Source organism: Uloborus diversus, chromosome 7 (genome assembly GCF_026930045.1).
Source record: "Uloborus diversus isolate 005 chromosome 7, Udiv.v.3.1, whole genome shotgun sequence".
Classification (NCBI taxonomy): domain Eukaryota; kingdom Metazoa; phylum Arthropoda; class Arachnida; order Araneae; family Uloboridae; genus Uloborus; species Uloborus diversus.
This window is the reverse complement of record NC_072737.1, coordinates 27,530,380-27,552,391: the sequence shown is the minus strand read 5'-3', so window position 1 is coordinate 27,552,391 and position 22,012 is coordinate 27,530,380. Positions and strand designations below refer to the sequence as shown.

Genomic DNA, 22,012 nt, shown 5'->3' with positions numbered 1-22,012 from the left:
AATTTATTATTATTATTATTATTTTTTTTTTTTTGCATGTGTCACGTGCAGAACATCCAAAATCAACTTCTTGTAACTTGCTTATGAATTAGCTAATATATTTGCTCTTTTAATATATAAATGCTAAAATAAACTGTAGACTTTGAGAGCAAAGATTCCAATGTAAAAGGTCATTTGTTGAGAAACAATAGTTTAAACCATTGAAAAAAAAATATGTATTGGACCATTCCACGAAAAAGTAGTCACTTTGTCCCGCACGTGACGGTTCGTATATTTCATTAAAAAGCAATTACCTAAAAAGGTAATGACGAAATCTTTTGCTTAAGGAATCACATATTCGTTTGTAATTTCTTAAGCAATAAAAGTTTTACCATTATCCTTTTAAGTAATTATTTTTAGTGAAATATATGAGCTGTCACGTGCGGGACAAAATGACCGTTTTCCGTGGAATGACCCAGCTATGAATGTCTGCAATAAGGAAAAAAACAGAAAACTTCTTTTTTTCAAAACTTTTACTTCATTTCGTTATCTAAACTATATCATTGCATGTGCAGGCGATAAGGAAAAAAAATGTCCCAACACATTGTTAACTTAATTGATTAATACAAACAGCAACAAGTGATTTCCCACAAAATATCAATGAAAGAAAGGAAATATTCCATCCCTAATAAAATAACAGGCCATAAGGAAAGGCAATGAAGAGTTTGTTAGTTGGTTTTTAACACTTTTTCAATGACCCTTGAATATAAATATGAGAGATTATCAATTATCTCTTGTAGAGGAGAAAAACATGCCTCGAGGATTATGCAAGGAGAAAAGTCCGTTTTACGACTTCTAGAAGCCACACTCTCTGCCTAAATCATACTCTTGTTTTTTTTCCCCTCATCAAGGTCTATTGTAGAGAATGTGAGCCGATGATTGGAGCATAAGATTTTTTTTATTTTCATCTTACAATGCATATGCTATGAGTTATACTACTCGCTGGTGAATTTTTTCTTTCTTGTAAAAAATAAACCGTCATAAATAAGGAAGCAGTTGAAAAAAAAAAGAAAAAATCTGTAAATTTTAAGGCATGACTGAAATTTTTTAAATGTATTTATTTATTTTTTTAGCAAAAAAAAAAAAAAATACGTTGATACTTTTTCGCAAAAAATTTTTTTCGTGAAACAAATTATGAATAAACACAGCCTTTTACAAAAATAATACACCATTATGGATGGACAATATTTCTTGTTAAACATCCGTGAAATAAATACAAAGAATGACAAGAAAGTTACATAACTATTTTATGCGAAAAAATTACATTTATAAATTTTGGCTGATTTTTTTTCCCGTAAATCAAAGTTTAAATAAATTTGAACTTTTATCCAAATAATAAGCTATTAAGGCACGATGTCTAATTAACAATTCAATCAATCCACCAGAAAATAAATTAGTAGCTATTTTATGCGAAAAAATGTCATCTTTGATTACTCGCACAAATTATTTCCCCGTAAATCTAAATTATCCACGCACAAATTGTTATATAAAATTATTTAAATTTTTGCCCAAGCAAAAATTCATTATATATGGATAGTACTTCTTGGAAAAATTCTACGAAACAAATGTGTGATATGAACAAAAAAAAAAGCCATACTATTTTATTCTAAAAATATTTTTGAATATTTAGAATTTTTCATTAAAATTTTTTTTTGGGGAATCAAATTATTGACGTAAAAATTTTGATGCATAATTACGCATATTAATAAAATTTTACTTAAATAATAAGGCATTACAGACAGATAATATTTCTTGCAACAAAGAATGAAATAATTTTAAGATTTGATTGAAATTGAACCATGAACATCAAGGGGCCCATATTCAAAATTTTAAGGGGGGGGGGGGCTCAAAAAATTTTCCCATAGTTTAGCAGAATATTTTCCCCATGGAAACCGATTTCAGTACAGATTAGAGACATTAAAATTTGACATTTTTAATAACTTATTCATTAATGGCTGGAAAAGAAATTTTTATACATAATTGCAAAGAAAAAAGCACTAAAATCAAGGAAGTTCTCATTTAAAAGGGGGGGGGGGCTTGAGCCCCCCTTGCCCCCCTATATGGGCGCCCTTGATGAACATACAAAACCTTTTGCTAAGGTTGAAATCTCGAAGGAAATATTCTTTTATGAAGAAGGTTTTTCCATTTATCATGAAGAAAATATGAAAGAAAAAGAAAAAAAAAAAGGAAGGATAGTTAAATAAACATTTTAGTTCTTTGGAGATTTTTCACTTCAAATATTATTTAAAACATAAAGAAAGAGATTTATGGTATACTTTTATCAACGTAAAAACCTACTGTTTCCTGTATGGAAATTTACAAACATGATACCATGTATTTAAAATTTCTTTGTTTGAAACATTAAATTTTAAACCAAAAGTTTGCAAGTTAATTTATATAAATTTTCAACTTAAATTTATAGTTACATTTGCGGTAGTGAGAAGCAAAGGGATGCAAGTGGCAACATTAAAAATTTGGAGATAAGCAGTACACATGGTAGGTGAACCTTTCCTCTTGGGGCAACAGATTGTACTAGTAGCCCTGGTAGGTGCTGCTGTATAGCATGATTTAGAAAAAAAAATCAATAAAAGCCTACCTAGAAGCTAATCTTTAAACGCGTTTTACTCGAAACTTAAAATAGTCCACTTGCATCCCTTTGCTTCTCACGGCCTCATTTGTAATTTTTAAATATTAAGTTTTTATAATTTTATAAACTTATAATTTTAATTGAACATGTAAATTACAAGAAAGATTTTTAACCACCAAGTTAAAAGAAAGGAGATTTGGTAAAAACAACAAATAAAATATAGCTTCCATGTTTTATTAAAGAATCAATTTTAAAAAATGTAGAGGAGATATTTAAAAGTTAATGGTTAACTGTTTAGTAAAAAAAAAAAAAAAAAAAATTTTACAAAAAGAAAAGCATTATTTCTATCAAATATAAAGTATATTAAGTAAAATGATTCAATACTTTACTGAACGTGGAAAAATACTTCCTGAAACTTCAAAACGATTTTTTTGGAATAAACTACGAACGGTATTTACAGGTTAACAAGGCAAAAAATGCATTTACCATTTTTTATTTGAAAAAAAAAAAAAAAAAAAGAACTTTTCAATGAAAACCATTTTCGATACAAATTTTATGAATTGTAACCCTCTGCTTATGATAAAATTTTTCTATTAGCAGTTTCTTGAACAAAACATTTAGCAATAAAAAATAAAGTAGAAATAGCAATACTTTCTTGAAGTATCTTTATCACTTTTTAACTCACCTAAAATCAGGGCAATTATGGGCTTTAAATATACCTAATTTCACTTAAATCAGACAAAAGTTTTACTTTAAATCAAATTTCAAATAATCGTTGACGTAACGACGAATAGGAGAGTCCCCCCAAAGGACAGTCTCTTCGTCTCTAAGCAAGATATGAGTATGCTTAAACATTTCGTATCTACGTACATCGTATCAGTACTGGTATGTAAGGAAAACAGAAAGAAAATTTTTGAAATGCCATTCCTTGGGTGGCTGTAATACCTGGGGGGCTCTAAAACCATCATATATCGTCTCTTGACAAACACAGTGGGGTTGCTATTGGGTTGCTAAGTTAGTGCTCTTATATCTATCCTGTCTCTTTAACCCCCTTTTTTTCTGCATTTAAAAAGAGGGAAAATAAGAAGAAAAAAAGACACAAAAATGTTAAGGCGAAAAACAGAAATAAGAATAATTTTTCTCATGAGTTATTCTTCTTTCTTCTGTTTTCACCTTACACAACAGGATGTAATTAACCTCAGAGAGTGGAACAATTTCTCTGCGCTGAAAATGTTCGGAATGGGAAACATTTTGAGAGGAACATTTCTCAACATCGTTCCTGAAAATCACCATTTTTAACCCCCGACACACAAAGGAAGGGGGTTTTTAAGTTTGACATGTCTGTATCTTTGTTTCTGTCTGTGGCACTCAAGGGCTTAAACGGATGGGCCGTTTTTGAAAAACTCTTTTTTGTTCGATAGGAGAGTTGGTTAAGAGTGTTCTTAGCTAGGTTGCGTCTTCGGATGACATTAATCAATGAAGATATTCATTAAAAACCTCCAAAAGGTTTTTCGCCATTTTTGCAGTGAAAATGTCTTTAAAATTTTTAAAAATTAGTACCAAAATAAAGAGGTTTTTTTTTTTTTTGCGTCTGATAGAATGTGTTTGGAACTTCCATGTTGTATAGAATTCGAATTATTACGCTTTTTAAAGTTGATTTTAAATACGGCTAGGCCTTTATTCAGCGTTTGGTAATCGAACTCGATGTTGGCCGACAAGGAAATTAAAAGCAATGGTTAAAATTTTTATCTGTTACCAGTTTCTATTTCTTATCAAATAAAATATTTGCAATTGATTTTTAATGGTATAGGGCTTTTAATAGGATTTTCAATTTTCCCCCTTGACATTTGCGACCCAGTCAGGGGTTTTTAAAAATTTTAAATTTAGTTACTTGTTGGAATTACGTTAGTCTGGCTCTAGGAATCGCAAAAAGTCGAGTTTTGTTACTAAAGAGAAGAGCTATTAAGCTGTGGTACGTAATACATGTAGCATCATGTATAATTTATTATGATTTAATAACTCTTATATACTTAGTAACTATTATATTATATTATGCTTAGTAACTATTACACGTAATAACGGACGTTAGAAAAACTGAGTGCCAAATACTTGGCTGGGCTTCGTGTGTATTTGCATTTTTTACACACCCGAAAGGAAAGTCAAATTTACACCGTCCACAAACGAACAGTATTTGATATTTTAGTAAGCACGTAAATATTTGCAGTGTACATTTTTTTTCCCTTTCTAATGGGGCTGAGGTAGAGGCCTTTTGCAGGCCTAGTGCGATCCCCGGCGAAACAAGCACTCTTTCACGTGGCACCACTTTCGGTGCGATGCCATTGCCACGAGAATTTTGACGCCCAGTTTCCCTTCTAGATGGAGGCACCTGGGCTCTATTCGATGCGAAACAGCACTGGGAATTAAATTTTTCCAAGAGATACTCCTTGCCAAACGAGTACTCGAGAGATCTTTTACATGCCGCATAATCATACGACATGGACGCTGTAGATTTCCGGCATCTTGAAAATCCACCGACTGGAGCCCGGGCCAAACCTGCGCCTTAGAGCGTATGGAACCATCGTCTAACCACTACACCACTCTGTCGGTTTGTACTCTCATGCTTGTACCTCTGTAGGCATGGTAAAAATCAGAGTGGTGTAAGGCATTGTAAATTTATTTCGAGTAAGGGAAAGTAGAGGAATACCGCTCAATTAGGTGAGAACATGATCAGCAAGTCAGATTTGCAAAAAAAAAAAAAAAGTATAACTATAAAGTGTTTGTAACAGTTTGCAATCTACTAGTTTGCATAAAAGTTTCTGCCATTTCTTTTATCGCTGATTTAACTACACCATTAATCGGTCGGTTTACTTCGGTGATGCCAGACATGGTAAGGTAATTGAGCTCAAAGCTTGGGTACAACATTTAAGCATCACATAACTGATGTACGGCACAGGAAGAATGAAATGGGCACTTTTCCAATTATATTATTACTATAAAGTCGCCCGTCAAGGTATGACGGGGGAAAATTGCTTCTACTCTTCTACAGAAGCAATCCTAATTCCAGTGGATTAACCCTAAAACCTCAGTAGATAGCGTTAATAGTTGACCCCTTTTTCGTTTCTTCACTCTCCTAAAATGATAGTCTTACCAGTAAAACAGTTAAGTGACCGGATCCAATTCAGCCTTGTCACAATAGAGCATTTCCTTGCATGTCAAACGTTGTTAAAAAGTATTATCAAATCATCATGCCGTGGAGCGAGTTTCATTGTTGACGTCAGGAGCGTTACTCGATGATTCGCTATTATATATTAAGGATTACTATAGAAGTACCTTTTTTCATACTACCTGTGCGATATGCAGTTGTGTGGGCTCTTCATACCTCTAAACATTTTTGACCAGTCCATGTGGCTTTATGCGAACACTTTCCGCTTATGGTAACCACTCATTGAGTACAGCAAAACCACATTTTGTTGTCTATCCCGAATTCTCCACAAAACAGCAGATTTCTGTCTAAATATCCTATTTGATAAGAAGCATATCATCTGACTCATCACCATTATCGTCAGACAACTGAGGCTCATCAATGTGAGCTGGTTTCAACGCCTTAAAGCTGGTGTCATATACTAACCTGCTCACGTGAGCGTCATCACCCTTCATCTCCATGTCGGATTTGAATACATTATAATCGGCATGAAAAAGCTATACAAAATTGAAAACATAAACGGAACTAAAGGGCAACTCAAATCCATGCTACATTAACTAAAATCGTCATTTTTTTTGACTTACTCCACTATTGCTCTCCCTGCTCCATTTAAGCATTAAAAAACGAGCTGATGTGTGCACCATATGACTTCCTTTTACGCCAATTCAATGATAATAGTGCCTTGGAGTAAGCAAAGAAACACTTCAAATATGGTTACCCCAAGTTTGTTGCGAACCAAAGCAAAAAAAAAAAAAAAAATCTAATTTGAATTCTGAAACTTTGAATTCAAATTATGTTTTTCGCAATCACGAGTTGCGACAAGACCCTACTCATTAGAGTTATTGTTTCTAGAAATGCCCCCCCCCCTAAGCATGTCCCTCCCCCTGGGTGGTTATGTGTGTATAGTTGTGTGTTTGTCGGCTTAAGTGTGTGCACGTAGGCCTGTGTATGTGTGTAAAGGCGCTCACGCGTTGGCGAGTGTGTATGAGCATGCGTGTGAAGGACATGGACGCCACCACCCAGCAGAAGTGGATTCCGGGGGACAGTGCTCAGGAACAGAGCAGCCGTGCCGCCGCCGCGCCGGTGGTGCTGCTGGTCCAAGCTGAAAAATAATCCAACGTCAAGGACTGTCAAATGAGAACAATAAGCAATCGTGATTGCTCAAAAAAAAACAAAAAAAACATTTTATACAGATTAATTTCCCCAATATTAGACATTTTAATGTGGTTCAATGATTGACGCTCTAAATATAGCCAATAGTAGCCAAAATGAAACCAGATTTAAAATAAAACGCCAAATTTGTCGCCAAGTTGGTGACAAAAACTAGGCGACCAAAAGCTTGGCGATATATCGCTAAGTGTTTGCCAAATTATGACACCACTTGAGTTTGCATTGAAATTAACAATGATTTCCCCACAAAAAGGTGTAAAAGACCCCCTTTGGAACATCCGAATGTATGCAACCAAAAGGAAAGGCGCACAACTAGACCCCACAAGAAGTCTACGTACCAAATTTTAACTTTCTAGGACATACCGTTTTTAGTTATGCGAGATACATACGCATATACATACGGATGTCACGAGATAACTCGTTGTAATTAACTTGTGGATCGGTCAAAAAGGATATTTCGGCCGTCTATACGTTCATAGGCGTATATCCACGTATGGTGGGGTAGGAAAAAAAACTCAAAATTCATTCGGAGGCGAGCAGAATGAAAATTAAGGCCGATATTTGGGTGACATTTTTTTTTTAGCGCGAATCCAGTACTTCCTTTACTTCGTAAAAGGAAGTAAAAACGTCCTATTTGTCATTGTAAAGTCAGAAATCAAGGTCATGTCGCATGACTTATCAACTTTGCAACATATTCATCAATTTTAGCGCCCCCCCCCCTTTTCTGAACCTCATTGACAACTACTGATATTTCCCAAGTGTTTCATTTTGCGTGTCATTTCCCTACCACATTGGCAACCTGCAATTGTTGTAGGTAATAGCACTGTTGCCGCATAATTTAGTGTAAGTTTTTTCCTTGTCGAGAAAAAGTAAATTTCAAATGCTAAAATGTGCCACCGATGCAATGTGTGTAAAGGTCATTAGCATTTGCTACCGTGACTGAAACAGTTCGATCGCAAATGGTTGTCTCTTACTGCCCAACTATCACGAAAAAATTTGCAATTTCTTTATGGTGACTTGTTGAATGTTAAAGTTTATATTTCAATTTCTTTACTTACTGAATTAGGACAAGGGAGTTCTACAATGGGGTCGTTTCCAAAATTTTAAAAGTATTTTTTTCTGAAAGAGCATGCTTAAAAATATAGGATCTGATTATTTTTTAAATAATTTGTTCAAGTTTAATATTTTAAAAAAATTACTTAAATCGGTGTGCTTTCATTGTTTACGTTTCTGTCGTGTGACATCACAAATGATGAAATGCCATTCAGTGTTGCCATTCACGGAAAAAAATATTTAATTCGCATCTTTACTCACGTGTATTGGCAACGATAGGGTTGATAGCAAGCGTAGAGCGCAATATTTAATTCGCTTCTTGATTATCATAACGTGCAAACGTGGTAGAAGGTGCGCCAAATTGCTTCATTTGTGACGTCATAAAGACCACGCCTTGTTTTCAAAATCGGACATTTTAAAAAAATAGTTAAAAAGTAACTGTTGGGAAAATGAAAGTATTTTCTGGGTTCATGTTATTTTTTTTTTACTCATCCTATCAATTTCAGTGACTAAAAGTAGTAATTTTGACTGAAGGAAACAACCCCATTCATTTAAAAAATAGAATATGTACGTTTTAACTTTGTGATAATTACACAAGGGTAATTATCAGGTAGGGTTACGGTACCAGTAGTAGTCAAGGGTCCTGTAACAGACAGTCGTACGTTTGGATTGAAATAATAAGAATTTTAGGTGGGCAAAACTGATGTTGCTGCGACCCATGAATACGGTGCAACCATGTAGTGTTTATAGCTTGACCACGAAAAGAAGGCGGATGACCTTAAAGCAAAAACATCATTTGTATCATTTCTATTAGGTTGTTTGTTATTATTTTGGGGGATTAGCGAGACCATGCCTCTTTACTATTTGGTCTTTTCTAGCAGATTCTACTTTTTACAAATGATACAAATGATGTTTCGCTTCAAGGTCATCCGCCTTCTTTTCGTGGTCAAGCTTTATCAGAGTGAATTTTATGAGTCAGTTGGTATTTACAAGGCAGTGGTGGCAGGTTATGATCAGTTACCACGAGATCTGTCGGTGTTTCATTTTCATTTGAGTTCAATGAAGTTTTAGACCTAAAAATAAAAAAAAAACTTTTGCACATTTAGAAGAGAAAAGGGAAATTCTGTATATTACTCGTTCTTTCCTCATCCTATCTGTTACTTGGTATCATCAGAATTGTCGGTGTCTGTTACTGGAGGTTGGACCTTTTCTTGAAATTGAGCAAATTAAAACAGGATTAACTAATTCAGAGAAGCCAGAAGCAGCCAAACACTAGATGAGATGTAGTTGCATGAGAGAAAAATACTTTAAAAAGCCTAAATACGAGGGCAAATCAAAAAATCTTTGCGCCTATTTTTTTAAGCCAAAATATGGCTGGGAATGCAAAACGAATATGTACATTCCCAGCAGTGACAGCTCCTTAACCGAACCAGCCGTATCTGCTTTTTGTTCAGAAGAGCGGAGCTGCTATCAGTCATTTAAAGCCCTGGATTCCTAGAAGCGAAATCACCGAGCTTTGGCGTCGCTACTCGGCGTGACGCTGAAATCAAAATCAAGTGATTCCCGCGTGGCCATTCACGACGTCGATTTCGCTCGGGCGCGCATGCGCAGAAGAATCAACTTTTCCTCTCGGCGATAAGCGACGCCGAAGGTCGGCGATTCGCTCCTAGGAAACCAATGCTTTAAGCCTTGGTTTCCTAGAAGCGAATCGCCGATCTTCGACGTCGCTCATCGACGTAACGCTGAAATCAAAGTCAAGTGGATTCCGACGTGACCACTCAGAACGCCGAATTGGCTCAGGCGCGCATGTGCAGAAGAATCAAGTTTTCGCCTCGGCGAGGAACGACGCCGACGCTAAGCGTGTTCGCTTCTAGGAAACCAATGCTTTAGATGACGGTCCGTCTTCAGACGTCCACAGCTTATGAGCAGCGAACGAGCGCAGTTATTCGTTTTCTATGGAGCAAAAGAGACAAACGCCCCTTGTGTCTCTTCAAGTGAGTCTCCAAGAGAGACACTTCCCCGTGCGTAAGGAACATTTCCCTGCGAATTGCTAATTGCGTTTGTCCCTTGCTCCACATAACATTTCGCTACTCATTAGCTGTGGACGTCTGAAGACGGACCGTCATCTTAAATGACTGATAGCAGCTCCGCTCTTCCGAGCAAAAAGCAGATACGGCTGGTACGGTTAAAGGAACTGTCACTGCTGGGAATGTACATATTCGTTTTGCATTCCCAGCCATATTTTGGCTTTAAAAAAATAGGCGCAAAGACTTTTTGATTTACCCTCCTACATTAAAAGGTTCAGAAAATTGAGTTAAACTGAGAGCGATGTCTTAAGCATGTCTGTGACTTTTGCCGTTACCCTAAATATGGGTAATTACTAAATTTTTGATGGTGCTTTTATTCTAAAGAATAAAGAACTGGAATAATATGGCTATATGTGTTAAAATGATAAATTATTTTTAGTTGGTGCAAACTACTTGTAATAAATAGATATTACTAAAAAAAAGCATAAAAAAGAATCACAGTTACTAAGTTGAGTTTACTTCCGAACAACCCTTCTGTTCTTGCAAAAATTTTCGCGACCTACCACTGTTTACGTTACGCATTAGAACTATTTCTACCTTTGCTCTGTTTTTAGTCATTCCGATGCAGACATCACAACATCACACTCCAATGTCCCCCGGGGCCAGGGCTGCTAGATTTAAGAACAGTAAATACGGGACAGGCTTCTAAGAGTGAAAGGGGGGGGGGGGAGTATTTTTGTGGTTGAGGGCAGTTACTGGTTATGGTGTATTTTTAAGGGGTGATAAACAATCGTGTTTCAATAGCTTTCGAAAGATTCCTCTCAGTATGTTTATGGGTAAGTAGATTTTTGGAGGAACTGTAACTCAAAGAATAAAACAAGCAATAGAACGAAGTTCCCTTGAAATCCGGGACGTCTGGCTGGCAATCCTGCCTGAGAACAACCTTTGATAGTGGTTTAATCGGTTGGATGAAGGCCCTGAAGACAGCTCTGTTTTTTGATCCAGACCAGAAGCCAAGCAATGCCCTGGTCCAGCACCCCTCTAGGTATTGATTCACTTGGAGTACTTTGTCATCACGGCATATTTAAAGTGCTCCTGTCACCAATAACGAGCATGGTAGATCTTCGACCGGTAAGCATCAATCCCGGAACCCGTCGGTTACATGTCCGACGCCTTACCGATCAGACCACAGCGACCTATTCACAGGCACACAGCCCTATTTTGGACAAGTTGTAAGAGCTCTATTCCCCGATGTGTATTCACGAAACAAATAGACAATTAAGAGATTACTGGTTTCTAGCTAAATTTCTTACTGGAGGAAGTACAGGCTGGTATAATAGTTTTGCCCTAATAAAGAAAATTCATTAAAATTCAGTCTCTTGGGTGGTATTTTTGGATAAATCCTTTTGTGTGTGTGTTTCTTTTGTATTACGTATGTGTATTACATTATTATTATTATTATTTTATAATTTAAAGCTAGTTGTAATTTCTTTCCGAGAGACGATACTTTTCCAATATTAACATCATTTTCCCTTGAGCAGGAGAGGTTTGTATTTGCTTTTTATTAGCCCATTGGTTAGAAAATTTCTATAAATTTGAACAAATTTAATCTCGCTGGTTTCTCTTATTCGTTTTCGCTTTCGTTTCAAAATTCTTTACAATTGTAATTATGTAAATATATGAAAATATGTTTCAATTGATCATGCTTCATCTCTTCGCAAATTGCAAAACTCCAAGGCACTATATAGTTTCCAAATGATATCTTGGCAAGCATAATGCCACATAGCGAGACAGAACAGCAAACCAATACTGGTGACAACCAATTACCATTTGTTATACTTAAAAAAAAAAGCCAAAATTTAGTACAGTTGAGACGAATAGTTAAGAAAGAAATTATAAAGTATTACTGAAATTGATGGTTGTCAAAAATTGTTCATAGGACAAATACATTCGAAATTACGCTCGAAATTAACTGTCACAAAAGGGATTGTGATGATCACGGAAATAGAAATGATAAAAACTTGTCGCACAAAAGCGCTCGAAAATGCGATTCATCTCACCATCTAAATGACAATATCATTTTGCAATCTTTCCGCTACTTTTGTTTGATGATATTCTGTTAGTTCGTGCTTTTGAAGCCAAATTTTTGCGTCAATAGATTGATTTTAGTTCTATATCATGGAAAAAGAAATGTACACTTAAAATATATATGTAGATATTTAATAAGTTAAATTGAAAATTCTTTAATTGAAACTACGAGTATTTATTATTTTCAGGTAATATCGAAAATGCTGGAATTTTACCTCAGCAAATACTGGTATTACGAAACTGCAAAATTGCTCGAAATACCGGTATTCGGTATACCGGTATTGCAATCGCTAGTTACAACTGATAAATTGAGCAGTTAAACTTGTAAAGTACGTGTCAGTATACGTATTTCACTCTCATTCAGTCTCCTCTGACAGTTCAACTGTGATGAATGAAATGAATGATCAATACCGGTGTACCGGTATTGCAATCGCTAATTATAACTGAAAAATTGAGCAGTTCAACTGTTAGTACGTGTCAGTATACGTATTTCACTCTCATTCAGTCTCTTCTGTCAGCACAACTGTGATGAATGAAATGAATGATCAACATCGGTATACCGGTATTGCAATCGCTAGTTATAACTGATACATTGAGCAGTTCAACTGTTAGTACGTGTCAGTATACGTATTTCACTCTCATTCAGTCTCCTCTGACAGTTCAACTGTGATGAATGAAATGAATGATCAATACCGGTATACCGGTATTGCAATCGCTAGTTATAACTGATAAATTGAGCAGTTCAACTGTAAAGTTCATGTGAGTATACGTATTTCACTCTCACTCAGCCTCCATTGTCAGTTCAACAGTGATGAATGAAATTTCAATTTCCCTTTAATTGAAAAGCTCAAATAAAATTGCTTGTGTGAGGATTCAACTGTATAGTTCTCAGTTCAATTTACATTAGGAGCATGTACACTTGATTTTTTAATATCTTTCTAAACTACATAATTTACTGTATCTTTCTCCTTAATCAAAGAAAAATCAACGGAAGCAGTTTTTAGTGCACGGTTTCTGTCCAACTTAAATAACATAATTCCTTTAATAAGCTGATGTCGGAAGATTGTCTTTGTAACATGAAACTGAACGTGTGTGGGTGGTCTAATGACCCGGCTTCAGATTTTGTGCTTTTTAAAGATTTTTCATTAATGCTACGTCTTTAAAATTTTAATCTTTTTATAATCCATTATTTCATCATGCTTATCACTTACTACACAAAAGTAACATAATTGCGGAGAATATGTTGCATTTGTATTTCCCGTTTATGTCTTATCTTTGTAGACATTGTATTTCGTAGTTTCCTTCTAATTCACTTATCTTTGTGGAAATTGCATCAAAGATCAAACCCAAAGAGACATATTCTTCTCGTGGTTATGATAATCGTGTAGCTTCTATAAAATACTTATCTTTGGATATTATACTATCTCGACTAGCTACACTTAAATCTAGTTTTTGAAATATTTATGCTGTTATTAAAATTAACTTAAGTTAACCCTTAGCTAGTCAGGTGGGTGTCTTACACCCCAGAAGAATGATACTTTTGCCTTCAAGCGTTTCGCAATGTACATATCTGGCTTCATATTTCTGCCACTTAGGGCAGGGGTTCCTAAATTGGGTGCCTCGGCACCCTGGAGTACCACAGGTAGAGGTGAGGAGTACCACGAAGTGTCCATGGTATTAATGTCTATGAAGCAACAATGCTAATTCTTCAAAGAGTGCAGCGAATCGAAAAAAAAATGGGAACCCCTGACTTAGAGTACTGCTTCATTTGTACAGGCTGAGAGTAACTGATGGACTAGATTTCAAAACATATTTTTGAAACTACTGCACATATAGCAATAAGTAATACATGGAATTAAAAATAAATATGTATACCATTTTTTGTCCGATAAAGTTACACAAATGTTCAATGAGTTGCACATTGTGCGAAATGTTCAATATCAAAGAACTCAAAGTTGGAGCCCTCGTTGTGGGACAACCATTTTAGAGTATCACACTTGAGCCTACTTAGAACTCGAGCTCCACTCGAGCCTACTTAATATCTCAACTTTAAACGAGTTTTACCCAAAACTTTGAAAAGTCCACTTGCATCCCTTAGTTTCTCCCTTCCTCATTTGTAAATAAATGAACTCAGTTTAAAATCATCGATAACAGCATATTTCTCACAATAAGAAAAACACGATTTAAAATTAAACCTTTTTGCAAAAAACAAACGTACGTTTCTCATTTTTCAGAAAAAAAAAAAAAAAAAAAATTCGAAAAACATAAAAGATATGAGTGCTTTACATTATTGATTGTGGAATATTAAAATACAACACTCCTTTTGTCTTCTCATATTAGATTTCCTTACGACAAGTTACACTTTTCAATTCTATCAAAGAAAGGAAGAAAAAAATATAACACATATTTCAAAAAGTAATAACTATTTTAAATTTGACAGACAGTAAGTGTTATTTACGCTATTTAAAGCGCACGGAACAAAAGTACGAGCAAATTTACCATGTTCAAATAAGTCCTAAAAATTAAGAAATACATTATCTTTAATTGGTATTACTAAAGACATTGAGACCACGAGACTCACCTGTTGAAGCTAAGGTTTACAAACAAACTTCAGTAGAATAAACAAGTCTCTCCGCTCTTCCAGGCGAATGCGTGATCCTGCAACCTGATATACACTCTTTCGAACAAAAACTAGTATTCGAACTCAACGTCCTTGGTTAGCAAAGCAACCATTCCCCCCCAAAAGAGAGAGAAAGAACAACACAACAGAATTTATTTTCTGGAATAACACCACGTCATGGCCGTTCCTCGAAGCTATTATCGAAACAAAATTGGAGAGATTAGTTGGACAACACTTAGGAGGAGGGGGGGGGGGGTAATAGAAGATTGCAGCCCAATTACAAGCCCTGTGTGACCAGGAAAAAATGTGTTCCATCTAAACGTTAAAGTGTACATTGCAGAAATGACCTTTACGAGTGCTGTATTTGTTTTAGATTTTTAAATTGAGCATGGAAGGGGGAAAACAAAGCGTTTTAATGGAAGAAGTGCGTTGCTAGAGTCAATTTTAACCAGTAGGCAGTTTTAAGTACAGAAAAAAAAGAAAAAAAAACTGTCGGTCATTTTTATCATTTGTACTATGCAGTGTTGGCCCAATTACTGTAAAAGCATTTACGTTCGCGAAAATGAAGATATCTGTGTTTTCGCGAGCTGAAAATTTACTGTAAAATCACTTACGTTCACGTGTTTTTTACTGTAAAATCACTTAAGTTCACGTGCTTTTTACTGTAAAATCATACGATTTTACTGTAAAATCGTGTTTTACTACGTTAATCGTGTTACTGTAAAATCGTTTGCGATTTTACTGCAAAATTGTGTTTTACTACGTTAATCGTGTTACTGTAAAATCGTAAACGATTTTACAGTAAAATCGTGTTTTTTATTGTTACGTTCACGTGTTTTTTACTGTAAAATCACTTACGTTCGCGAAAATGAAGATATCGGTGTTTTCGCGAGCTGGAAATTTCGCGAATTTTATATGAACAGAACGAAAATGTAATGATAAAGAAATATTCCGCAACACTTGAATTTTCGTGATTTGCAACATTTTTTGCAGTATTTAGCTCATTCCAACAAAAATAATGTTTTCCCCCCCTGAAGAATATTTTATTTTAAGCAAACTGCTCTGGATTATAATACACAAGCCAGGTCGAAAAAGGGGGGGGGGGGGGGCGTCATTTGACCCACCAGGAATCTTATTGTAAGCCGTAGTGCAGCTCAGAAAAAAAGAGTTCAAGCACCACTCCATACATTTTGGGTGGTACATGTGACTATACCGGTAGCAGGAAGAAACACATCGGGAAAGGGTGTTTTAGGATAAAAAGATTTTGTACGGCGTATAACTAGTTTTAAAGATGATCAATTAAAAGTCATTTTCAACTTTTTGCCGTACAAAAAAAAAAAAAAAAAGGGTCAGGAAAAGCCCAAAAGTTTTGGTTTTCCAATTATTTCAGGGAATTTTTCAGTGATTTCACGGAATTTTTCAGTGATTTTACCATGTACGCCATTATAATATTTTTGTTCTTTTTATATATAATTTCAATTTTTTTTTTCAGTGCCGTACTAATTTATTGGTAAGGGGGTGGAAATATGGGAGTGCCAACCCCTCCTTTCAGACCGAAGGTTGCTGGTCATTTGATCCATCATATTTTTTTAAGATTCTAAAATATGATTTGATATAATGCCGTACATTTTTCATGGAACCTTTGACCAAAAAAAAAGGTACTCTCGAGGACGGAGAAATACGATCAAATATTTTTGTACGGCATATACATGCTTTTTAGTGATGATAATAAAATTCAATAAAAACCAAATGCCACCTGAAAAAAAATAGTACCTACTAGATAAGAACATTATTTTCGAACTTTTTTATAAATCATATAAATCAATCGAAATTGCGAACAATGGCTTACATCAGTATTTTTATTCAAAATTTATTGAAGGATCTAAAACTGTTTTTGAATTAAATTGTCCTTTTCGTATACTAATAAAGTGTAGTGTTTTAAAAATGCATAAATTGTTGGTATAATAATTATATGTATTGACATAAAAGGACGAACTATGGTGTTTATTTCAATTCTCATACTGCATAACAGAGATTATTACTTTGAAATTAAAATCAAGTAAGTATACGAATCATAACAATGGTAATAACATTCAGAATATTTATTTAAAATTTAATTGAATAAATTGCAAGTTTTCAATCTATACATATAATAAAATGAAAAGTTTGTGTGTGTATCTATGTGTGTGTCTTCTGTGTGTATTTTTTGTGCACTTTCAGGGAAAACGGAAAGGCCTAGAAAGATAACATTTGGTACCCATGGAAAACGGTAAGGCCTACCAGAATAACATTTGGTACACAGGGGAAACTTTTGCCGTAAATATGCACCTCGGACACCAATTTTTGCTAATTTATTTGAAAAAAATGTTATTTATGGTTTTATGTGGTTTTTGACAAATTTTAGCATTTTTTACTTCCCAGACCGAGGACTAATTGAGTCACAGAAATATTTTTTTATATCTGATTGTTGAAAATTTAATCTTAATATTTTTGAATAAAAATACCTTTATTTTGGACATTTTCCGGCCTGCAGCGTTTCCTAAAACCATCCCATAAAAAGTATGAAAGCTTCTGTTTTAAAACTTAAGTGCCTTATAGTACAAAACATTTCGCCCTCTGCAGAAAAAAAAATCCAAAATATGCAACAGTTTTTTTTCCTCACGATTCACGCTCGGTTGGGAGAAAGAGAAAACGATCTACGCAGCTTCGAACCATGACATCACAGCATCGGTTGGATTCTGAGTCGTTTCCACTCAAGTTCCACGTAAAATGTACGGCATTAGAATTTTTCGTAAGAACTACATATTGTTAATGAAAAAATGTTAATGCCGTACAAAAATCTATGACAAAAAATACCCTTAAAAAATCGTTGAAAAACACATCAGCTATTAACCCTTTACTGAACGAGCTGATGTGTACATCACATGACTTCCTTTTACTCCAATTTAATGTCACTTCCCCATGATTGGCAATTTTAATGTGATTCAATTGTTTACTCTCTAAATATCACCAACAGTGGCCAAATTGAAACCAAGTTTAAAATTAAAAAAAAAAAAAACCGCCAATGTTGTCGCCAAGTTGGCGACAAAACTTGGCGACCAAAATACCGGCGATATATCGCCAAGCGTCCGACAAATTATAACACCACTTGAGTTTACATCGAAATTAACAATGATTTCCCCCCAAAAAGGAGCAAAAGACCCCCTTAGGAACATCCGAATGCAACCAAAAGGGAAGGTGCACAACTAGGCCCCACTAGGAGTCTGCGTACCAAATTTCAACTTTCTAGGACATACCGTTTCTGAGTTATGCGAGATACATATACACATACGCACATACATACGTACATACGGACGTCACGAGAAAATTCGTTGTAATTAACTCGGGGGTCGTCAAAATGGATATTTCGGGTGTCTGTAGGTTCCTAGGCAAATATCTACGTGTAGTCAGGTCGGAAAAAAACTCAACATTCATTGGGGGGTGAGAAAAATGAAAATTAAGGCCAATTTTTGAGTGAATTTTTTTCCGCGAATACAATACTTCCTTTTTTGTAAAAGGAAGTAAAAATGTACGGCATTATTATTACTTTCTTTTTCAACCTTAGGTAAGCTCAAAAACTGTATAATATTATCAATTTACTCCTTCAGTCAATCACACTGAGAGGTAAACTTTTTTTCAATTTTTCAATTTTATCTCATTGTTTCAAATTAACTATTTTATTGTTGTACTACAACTCATTTTAAACGGCAATAGTATAGAAAGATAATATATTCCGGCCTGAATTCAAAACACTTATTGCCGTACAGAAATAAATGAAACTAATGTAAAAATTTAATTGTTATTATATTTTATATGAAATATAAATGTATATAAATAATGTATATAAATTTAATTGTTATGTTTTTTTTACTTCCTTTTACAAAAAAGGAAGTATTGTATTCGCGAAAAAATTTTCACTCAAAAATCGGTCTTAATTTCCATTTTGCTCACCCCCGAATGAACGTTGAGATTTTTTTCGACCCGACCACACGTGGATACGTGCCTAGGAACGTACAGACACCCGAAATATCCATTTTGACGATCCCCGAGTTAATTACAACGAGTTTTCTCGTGACGTCTGTATGTACGTATGTATGTGCGTAAGTGTGTATGTATGTCACATAACTCAAGAATGGAATGTCCTAAAAAGTTGAAATTTGGTACGTAGACTCCTAGTGGGGTCTAGTTGTGCACCTTCCTTTTTGGTTGCATTCAGATGATCCAGAGGAGGTCCTTTGCCCCTTTTTGGGGAGAAATCCTTGTTAATTTCGATGTAAACAAGTGGTGTTATAATTTGGCGGACACTTGGCGATATATCGCCAGTCTTTTGGTCGCCAAATTTTGTCGCCAACTTGGCGATTTTTTTTTTTTTTGAAATCTGGTTTTAATTTGGCTACTGTTGGTGATATTTAGAGAGCAAACTATTGAATCACATTAAAACTGCCAATAATGAGAAAATGACATTAAATCGGAGTAAAAGGAAGTCATGTGAGGCACACATCAGCTCGTTTAAATGTAAAATGTGTGAGGAAGTACGCAAATATTTTAATGATAAGAGTATCGGATGTGCGAGAGACAAATAAATAAACGAGCTGATGTGTGTTACTCCAATTTAAAGATAATAGTGTCTCGGGGTGAGCAAAAAAACACTTTAAATACTTCCATTCCAAGTCTGTTGCGAACCGAAGCAAAGAAAACGTTTTATACAGATAAATATTCCCAATATTGGCAGTTTTAATATGATTCAATGGTTAACTCTCTAAATGTGGCCAAATTGAAACCAGATTATAAAAAATAAATAAAAAAACTGCCAAATTTGTCTCCAAGTTGGCAACAGAATTTGGTGACCAAATGCTTGGCAATATATTTCCAAGTGTTTGCCAAATTACAGCACCGCTTGAGTTTACATTGAAATTAACAATGATTTCACCCCACAAAGGTGTAAAAGACCCCCTTTGGAACATTGGAATGCAACCAAAAGAGAAGGTGCACAACTAGACCCCACTAGGAGTCTATGTGCCAAATTTCAACATTCTAGGACATACCGTTCTTGTGTTATGCGAGATACATACACACATACGCACATACTTACGTACATACGGACGTCACGAGAAAACTCATGGTAATTAACTCGGGGATCGTCAAAATGGATTCTTCAGGTGTCTATACGTTCTTAGGCATCTATCCACGTGTGGTCGGGTTGAAAAAAAAATCAATATTCATTCGGGGGCGAGCAAAACGGAAATTAAGGCCGATTTTTGAGTGAAATTTTTTTTCGCGAATACAATACTTCCTTTTTTCTAAAAAGCTGTAATAACAACTTCTTGGGGACCATTCATTAATTACGTAAGGATGATTTTGGCAATTTTTGACTCCCCTCCCCCATGCTCTTACGTTGGAACATAAGATTTTTCAAAACCCTCCCCCTCCCCATTCTTACGTAAAATTCCATTTCGTTTCTCAAAATAATAAAATCCCAGTTTGACGTATAGTCGTAAATCAAAGATTTTTATTTTTCAAATATACACTGCTGGACACTGAAAATGCAACACCAAAGAAGGAGTGTTCAGAAATTTATGCAAATTTTAGAGTAGACGTACATCACTGAGTTATGTAAATGATGTGAAATGCGCAGCTCTCCGACGCACGTGAAGTAAGATATAAGGGAAGGAATTTGCATAATGGGCAATATTCGTGTCGTTATTTCTGACTGGAGAATTCTCGAAGAAATTTTGTTTTTGTCTAGGAGGATACGTGTAACACGAGAGAATGCCAGGCCGCCGTCAACGAAGGCACTTCCAGCAGATAGACGATTTTACGAGGAGTATGGTGATCGGACTGAGAAGGGAAGGTTGGATAGTACGACAAATCGCAGCTGATACCCACATGGATGCGAGCACGGTGCATCGGCTGTGCCGAAGATGGTTGGAACAATGAAATGTGGCAAGATTGAGGGGTGCAGGGGCAGTCAGAGTGACGTCAGAACGCGTGGATCGACGCATCCACCGATAAGCTGTAGCAGACCCACAAGTCACTTGTTCCTCGATTCTGCAGCAGGTGCAAGATACGCTGAATATTCTCGTGTCAACCAGAACCATTTCCCGTCGTTTGGTCGCACGTGGTCTGCAATCACGGTGTCCGCCAAGAAGACTGCCATTGACCCCACAACATAGACAGCAACGTTTAGTACGGTGCCGGACTAGAGCGACGTGGATGACAGAATGGCAAAATGTCGTGTTTAAACTGTTCAAAATTGTGTTATTTGTCCAAATAACTCATCCCTAAAATATAAAGAAAACTTATGAAAACAGCATTACACCATCCTGAACTTATGTATATTATACTCTATATAATACAAAAACTAAAAATAATATTGCAAATATAGAAAATAAAATTTGAATTTGATAACACACAGGTTATATCGTCATTTTTTGACCTTTTTCAGCAGATGATTTTTTTTTTTTAGTTATACATACTTCTTCATGTGCATTGCTACTGGACAATAATTTTACTTTGAGTGTATTAAAACTCGCTGGTATAAAGCAATGATTAGCTCTTGTATTGGGAATTCTATTTGCTCAGTCAAACCTTTCTTGGAGCATTTTTTCAGCTAAATCAACCTTCTGAGTGCTTACGTAGATAAATTTAATGCCTGTAATAGCTGAAGTGCAAAGTTATACCTTTCCAAAGGAGTTAAAATATGACTTCCAGTAGGTCTTTGCAAGCTGGCATGTGTAACAACTCTTTTCACTGTTCCTCCGATCCCGTCACATGGTACTTTACCGTGTGAGGTTGCATAGAAATGCCATTCAGCTTTCAAATTGAAATCTTCGTGATGACATAAATTTACTAAGTTCTTTTTATTTTTGTAATGTGCGCTAGCTCCCATCTGTAAAATAATAAACTTTCTCCAAGTTAGGAATGTCAGATTTTACAATTTGTAGTACTTCTTTTTGAAAAGCATAAACTGCAACTGTAGTGTGACGTAAATAGTCACTTATTATGCAAAAGCTGTTGGTTTGTAATTCATTTTTCCTATCTTTGTAATAAATTACAAAAGGGTGTAAGGCAGCTTGTGAATTTACCCAATGATAACTCTGTATCCGATTTTTTTTTTGTGTTCTGCACAAGGTAATATACCAAATTCCTTTTCCTTTTTTTTTTTTGCCTTTCGAACCACAAAGTCG

At 35.3% G+C, this 22,012-nt stretch overlaps 1 protein-coding gene across 1 annotated transcript in view; it reads right to left on the bottom strand.

The window, feature by feature from the left end:
- Positions 1 to 14,898, bottom strand: part of LOC129225936 (SEC14-like protein 2) — an 80,078-nt gene extending 65,180 nt beyond the window's left edge. The window contains exon 1 of the mRNA XM_054860478.1: positions 14,748 to 14,898. The gene's annotated coding sequence lies outside the window, so the exon portion shown is untranslated. The remainder of the gene's footprint in view (positions 1 to 14,747) is intronic.
- Between the last annotated feature and the right edge of the window lie 7,114 nt (positions 14,899 to 22,012).